Source organism: Nuphar pumila, chromosome 5, assembly GCF_984573655.1.
Source record: "Nuphar pumila chromosome 5, dmNupPumi1.hap1.1, whole genome shotgun sequence".
In the NCBI taxonomy this organism is placed as follows: domain Eukaryota; kingdom Viridiplantae; phylum Streptophyta; class Magnoliopsida; order Nymphaeales; family Nymphaeaceae; genus Nuphar; species Nuphar pumila.
In genome coordinates, this window is record NC_143253.1 from 13712795 (window position 1) to 13719485 (window position 6691).

The window sequence follows — 6691 nt, forward strand, 5'->3', positions numbered from 1 at the left end:
TTTAACGTTGATATAGCTCAGTTCTTGAGGACTAGTCTAGAGAGTCTAAACTCCACTTTATGGCTACCAAGCTAAGACAAAACAACCTTTTCTTTACGGCATAAGACATTGGTGTGATATTTATGCAACCAATCCATACCTAATATGACATTATACTCAGTCATATCGAGCAGGTAGATGTTGCTCCTTTAACACCACGTCTAGGTTTGGTATATAGGTTACACAAACCAAGTTGCTCTCAATTGGGTTGTATACTTCTAAGACATTTGTCAAGGCTTTTACGTGTACACTCAGTTGTTTAACAAAATTAATAGCAATAAAGGAGTGGGTGGCACCACAATAAAAAAGCACAAGAGTCGCTTGACCAATGACTAAAATGGTACCTTGAACGAGATTGCCTTTGGTTAACTGCTCGACGAAGGTGGCATAGATCCATCTGACCATCTTCTTTTGAGCATTTGGCTACTGAGTCTGTTGGGGTTGTAGTGGTCGAGAGGGCTAGGGTCCACCAATGTTTCTCCTCTGATCATCTACCATCTTCTTGTGGCAATCATGGATGAAGTGGCCCATCTTGCCGCAATAAAGGCAACCACTCATCTCACGGGGGCAGGGTTGCTCGCTATACGGGCGATTACAGATGGGGCACATGGCGTTGGACTGTGGAATGGATTGGGGACCACCTTGTGGTCATTGCTTATTGGCTGGAGGGACAAAATTCTTTCTTCTATAGTTTCTCTTTTGAAATGGTGGCCTCTAAGCTTGGCCACTTGGGAACGGTGTTTTGAAATCCACACCAGCCACAGCTAGATTCTTGCTCATAATACCCTTAGAGTGCTCCCATTCCTCGCTCTGTAGGGTGGCTGATGCAACAACAACAGGAAAAGTCAAGGGCATATTGGTCAGAACTGTGTAACAGAGTCCTTCTTTTAACTCCCAAATGAACTTGCTTCCCCACTCACGGTCGTCTGCGAAGAGGATAGGGCAATATCCTTCGAGGTTCTGGAACTTGGTGGTGTAATTCACTAAACTTGAGTTCTCCTGGCATAACTCTAGAAACTCAATCATTTTTTGTCTCGTGCATGGAGGAGGAAGTAGTTCTCGAGGAAGGATACCTAGAATGTTTCTTAGAGGATGACTTCTATATCAGGAAAACAGACTCCTCGAGTCGTGTCCCACCATTTTCTAGCATTATCCTTTAGCCGGTAAGTGCCAAAGTCTATCTTTTTCTCTTCTAGCACAGACAGTACTCAGAAGACTCATTCTATTTCCTCAATCCAGCTCTCAGCGAGCTCTGGGTCACCTTGCCTACGAAGGTTAGATGGTCTAGTTTTAAAAACTTTTAATAAGTGACTATGATATGATGATGGCTTGCCCCTGTGGGTACAACATGATCCCGCTCGACACACACTTGGCTCCTAAGGGTTGTCGGTAGAATGTTGAGGGTATCCATGACGAATCCTCTTTGTTTGACCCATTTGTCAGGTGATTCATCGTTGGTTTGTCGAGTCATCCTTGATGCAATCAAAAGATGGCTAAGTTAGGATTCGATACCACATTAAAATACTGAAAATAAGCATATTTATATTATATATTCGTAAGTGTTATACAAAAACCCAACACTGTTGATCTATCTTGCAAAAAAGGGGACATTCGGCTAACATGAGTCTACTGACTCCAAAACCAACACAAAAATTTCATATGTCCTACCCTTTTCTTAACTACGGTTCGAGAACTTCTTGAGGCAATCTCTCATTTTACCTGTGCACCTTGCCTCGCACAGGGGGGGGGGGGGGAACGAAAGTGTAAGGTGTCTCTAGCGTGTAAAAAGGTGAGTCTAGTGCAATCGAGGTATAAACAATGAGTCTGGTGCATAGTTAGACAATCCATTGCCTTCTGCACCTGTTAAGTCTGAAGAAATCTCAATTATCTCGGGTTTGTAGGGAGGGGCATTCTTATAGGAGGCCTTGTCAAGGATGTCTTGTGCATTTAGTTGTCACCTATCGTGGCATTGCTTGAGTTGGCATTCTTCAGTTGAATGACCAAACTCACCGCAGAAGAGGCAACCCTCTTGATCTCATGGGCACATCTGACCCAAATAAGTTTAGTGGCATTTACAACAAGGCACTTGTTGTCATTCAATGGCCTTGGTCAAGGCATTCCTTGCCCCGGGTCAAGGCATTCCTTGCCCCGACCGACTTTTGGTAAGTCATCCAATCCAAAAAGAGAGTCTTATTAATGATTGATACAAAAAAGAGTTAAGCAGAAATTACTGACAGTGTGATGCAGATGTCGGACGGTCAAGAATCTCAATTTTTCTTTGTGGCTTCGATACCAAAGCTTTAATGACTCAAAATTTCAACTTGAAATATATAGAAAAAAATTGAAACTTTTGTAGTTTAAATCTTCTCAAAGTTTGAAAAGGTAATATAGTGGAATAGTTGTTTGAAAATACCAAGTTAGTAAACTTTGAGTGGGTCACAAGCGAAAAGTCCAACAATACCACATAAACATTTAAACACACTTATTCAAATAAGAAAGGCTTAGATTCAAATAGTTTATTACAAAATGTCCATTACATAAAAGCTTCAAAATGTTCAACAAAGAGAGAGATTGGATCCTTGATGTTGCTGCGTCATTGTGCCATCGCATGTCGCAGTTATTCACTCATTCCCTGAAATGATACGAGATCATACTACAACCAGCCTGGTAGGTACAATAATGTTACAAGGTTGTACAAAACTAAAACAATATTAAGTATGGTTCAAAAATAACATATCAGAGACAATCTTAGCAATCTGCGAGTTTGTACAAGTAGAGCAGTGTTTCTATTCTGAACAAGCAGTGTGTGCATCATGTTATTGTTTTGATATTTACCAACCTGTGGGTACGCACAGGAAAATTTGTAGAAACAACTGAGATCATTAGGGTGTCTGTTATTTTATGTAAAGTGGTAACCCGAATGACTAGTCGAGTCTGATCCAAAGGGGACAACCTAGCAACCGAGAGAGAATTCTCCTAATGCAGAGATCAACTAAGGATGTATCCAACTTCTACAGAAGTCATGAGATCTACCACCTATGATAATAATTGGTAGCCCTTTCGCCTAACTGCGATGACTGAGGATACTGAGTCATTGTCACTCGAAGAGCATAGTTGTTAATAACTTGTTTATCGTAGCTTATACCTTCTATCCTCTCTCTTGATAAAACACAAACATGAATGAGTTTATCAGGTACTCTTTATTAAGAGAAAATAATGTATATACCTAATTGTTTAGACATCATCTACCTGTTAGGGGTAGGCTTACAAGTTTATTCATTCAAGCAGCTCATTCACCATGCTCTGGTCTTTTAAACTGAATTGAGCATCTTGCCTGTGAAGGCGATCTCAACATTTTGTATGTGATTCATCATTAGCATCATGCACTATTGCATAACGAGGTTTCTTTTAAACCTTAACACAATCGCTAGTGTACAAGCATGCCATGCATGTCTGGTCGTACTCATACGATGATGATTATCCTAGTTTTTAGATAGAAGATCAAATGGATAATCTGGAAAATTATGATTTTCTGCACCTCAGATCGAGGCAGAATAACTACTCGGGCACAACGGCGCTTACGAGTAACCTGGCTATTTAAGGCAGATTAGAGTGAGCCACCCAGGAGGGGTCCTAAACAACATACATTTGTACGAAGGCATGGTCTTACCGTCTTTGCTCGAGCATCCATTGTAAAACCTGCAAAATTTTGATAATTATCAAAATAAATAAATGTTAAAATTCTTGAAAATAAATACGGTAACGTGATATGGATTTGATCCAAATTGATCTTTAATTCAAACAGGATGAAATGGATCCAGTATTTGAATTCGGATACGATGAATAAATTCGGATTCTGTATGAATCTGAAACCCAATTAGAATTCAATTGGATCTTAATGGATCCAAATATGGTTGAATCTCAATCAAGATCAAAAAATCTAGTTAGAAAGTTCAGAAGATCTAAAATATATTTTTGATCAAACTCGTATTTGAGATTCATCAAAAACCAATTCGTATATGAATGAATTAATAAAGACCAATAATGCAACAAGAGGTGATGTGGTGTTATGGCAAGAGGTATTTCCTAGTTATGAGACAACCCGAGTTCAATTGTCATTGACCATATACACAGATTTTAGCAAGAGGACGTGGCTTTTTGTCAAAAATGCCTAACATCTATAAAGACTTAAGTAAATTAAGTAAGATATGAATTGCATCGAAATAAAAAGTAGTGCACTGGTGGGGTTTGTTGCTCCTTTGGAAGGAGGATTCAAGTTCAAATCCCCCTGTGCGTTGGATTCTTTTTGGCCAAAAAAACTCAATTCGTTTTGCTTTAAAATTTTGTAACTCCTCATTTATTTCAAAATTAATAGAGAAACACATCTTCAAGGAAAGGAGGCTAGACGAATTTCCCAAAAGGGGAAACCCAATAAAAATTTATTAGGCAATAAATGAAAAGTTTTGTTTTTTCTTTCTTTCTCTAAATGAGCAACCACATAAAAGGATTAGGGGAAAACCAAATAAAGAAGGAGGCATTCACGTTTTTCCTTCTTTGGAAGGAAACCCTAAGCAATAAAAATGATTTTGAAAAAGGGGAGTTACAGGGAATAATGGCAGGAGGAGTTTCAAGAAAGTTTAATAGGAAATTAAAAAGGCTTAAAAAAAATGGGTGGAGGAACCAGCCCTTTCCTCTTCATCCAACCTTTTTCCTTTCCATTGCCTTCCTCCTTCGAGCCACTGCTACTCCATTAGAGGGCGTGAAACAAGTATATCAGGGTACCACCAGGCTGAACAATGCAAGTGGTGCAAGCTGGCGTGTGAATCACGTGAGAAGTAGAGCACTCTTAAATTCAGATTTTTGTTATCTTCAACAAGGTAAGGGCATTCTATTTTTATGCATATGCCCAGTGACATGGAGCACACGTATTTGGCATACCATCTAAATATATGTATGAAAATACATATATTCAACCATGGGTTTTAGTCATGACGGATGAAGAATCAAATCGGTCCTTGGTATGTGAATAACGTGCAACATATGGAACTATGCTGGAATGCAGTTTAGTATGTGTATCGATCCACCCTAAATGGTGGGATCAATAGCATAAGTCATGTAGCTGATTCATGCAAATATGTGTGTATTACAAGAGGAATAAAAAGAAATAAATAGGTGCATATTGATATTGCTTGTCATAAATACATTGATGCTTATTGTTCTTGTTCAAGAATAATTCATATACGCTTGACTAAATTAGATTTCTCTAAAGAAAAGAAAGTATATGTCTTAGATAGTATTATTTAGATGTAGGGTATTTCGATTATGAGTTAGAAAAAAAAAACATGACCATGCATTTTACATGATTCATTCATTGTATCAAATTCAGAAAAAAGAAAAAAAATGGCATATATGTTTACCCCATTGTCATGTAGTTCGATCATAGAAATATCCATTCACAACTTGCACTAATGTGTTTTTGGTTTCTCCCATTTATGTTCTAAACAAAAAAAAAAACTTAGGTATCAATAATGTGAAATTCCAATTAAATTCTATCGTTCCATGTTTATGTATTTAACCCTACCTTGTGTTGATTTACAAACAAAATAAATAAATAAATAAACAAACTAAGTTGAACGTAGTGTGGGTCTATGTATTTTGGTAACATTCTCGGTTTGTGTTACTGCCATGTGATCCACTCTTAGTTTATTCTCTGTTATGAGTCAAAAAAAAAAAGTGTGCCTATAATATGTGTGTGGTTGACCCCAACCCAATTTTATTAGTGTTTGGAGTGTAGTATGTCTAACCAGACCTGTCTGGTCGGCCTGGCCTGACTCGACCCGGGGTCAGTCGACCCCTATACAGGCTGGGCGCTGCAAATCGCTAACACATAGCCACTGCTAGTCAGCCTGGCTGGGCACTGCAGGCCCAACAAGCACTACGTGGTTTAATTGGTTGGAGTCTGTCGCAGCCCCATCTTGCCTTTCAAAATGTATTATATATATAATACCTATTGCAGACCGGCTGGGCCTGTCAACACCCAGTCGGCTGCCTATACTATCATGCAGCCTGCAGTCGTTCACGGTTGCACACAGTAGGTTCGTTCTGTGGTGTTAAACAAGGGCAGCAGCGGTTGCACCCTATATGGGTGCAGCGGGTGGTAGGCACTGTTAGTGCAAGTCTCCTTATGGTGAGACGTTGCTAGTTAAAAAAAACTCAGTGGTATGTTTAATAACAGGTGGGGGTCCGCCCAACCCCTGTGTGCCTTTCAAAAAAAAAAAGGAGAATGGGCGATGCAATGATTTATTTAAATAAGAATAATAATAATCTATCTTGGCAAGTCTGTTGGGTTTGCCGGTGTCGTAATTGGCATCCCTTCCTCATAGTGGAGTGACTGACTGGGTGCACCTCCCTGCTGGTGCATTTTGCTATAGCTACAACGGGTTGCAGGCCTGCCAAAGGCTTATTGCAACTCTATTGTAGTTCATATATATATATATATATATAAGTGGGACCACTTCTCTCCCATTCGTGATGGGTGCGGGGACAAACCAAAGGAGGTCTGTCAGAGCCCGATCCACATATAATATGTAAATCTATATATGTATACGCTCTTTACACACACACACACACATATATATATATATATATTGAA